Source organism: Orycteropus afer, unplaced genomic scaffold (genome assembly GCF_000298275.1).
Source record: "Orycteropus afer afer isolate SDZICR_OR568_19922 unplaced genomic scaffold, OryAfe1.0 scaffold00161, whole genome shotgun sequence".
In the NCBI taxonomy this organism is placed as follows: Eukaryota; Metazoa; Chordata; class Mammalia; order Tubulidentata; family Orycteropodidae; genus Orycteropus; species Orycteropus afer.
Window position 1 is genome coordinate 6983993 of NW_006921748.1, and position 650 is coordinate 6984642.

General features: G+C 36.2%; 1 non-coding gene across 1 annotated transcript; it reads left to right on the top strand.

Moving 5' to 3' along the window:
* The first annotated feature begins 43 nt into the window (after nucleotides 1-43).
* Nucleotides 44-151, top strand: LOC122150528. Its single transcript, XR_006163713.1, has one exon. It is a non-coding gene; the product is annotated as a U6 spliceosomal RNA (small nuclear RNA).
* Nucleotides 152-650: the final 499 nt, after the last annotated feature.

Consider the following 650-nt stretch of genomic DNA (forward strand, 5'->3'; position numbering starts at 1 on the left):
AGTTTTAATATAGTTAATATTTTCTTCAAAATTACCCAATTCAGTTTTCGCTTCAGCAGCACATATACTAAAAATTGGAACAATACAGAGAAGTTTAGCATGGCCCCTGCACAAGAATGGCATGCAAATTCACGAAGAATGCCATGTTTTTAATAAAGTTGGCAATAGAAATACCATTTGACTCAGCAACCCCATTACTAGGTCTATATCCTAAAGAAATGAGAGCAAAGACACAAATAGATATATGCACACCCATGTTCATTGCAGCGCTATTCACAATAGCAAACAGATGAAAACAATCTAAGTGTCCATCAGTGGAGGAATGAAGAACCAAACTATGGTACACACACACACAATGGAATACTAGGCAACACTAAAGAATAATGTAGAATCTGCAAAACACCACATAATGTGGATGTCCTCGGAGGACATTATGCTGAGTGAAATAAATCAATCACAAAAGGACAAATATTGTATTAGTCCACTGCTGTAAAAAGTCAAGGAGAGGTTTACGTAAGGAAGGAAATTTTCTTTGTTGATTGCTAGGGGTGGGAGGGGAGGAGAAGGAAAATTCCTAGATATGTTGAAAAAAAAAATGCATATATATGTAGAAACCAAAGATTATTAGTGGTTACTAGGGAGCTCTGGTA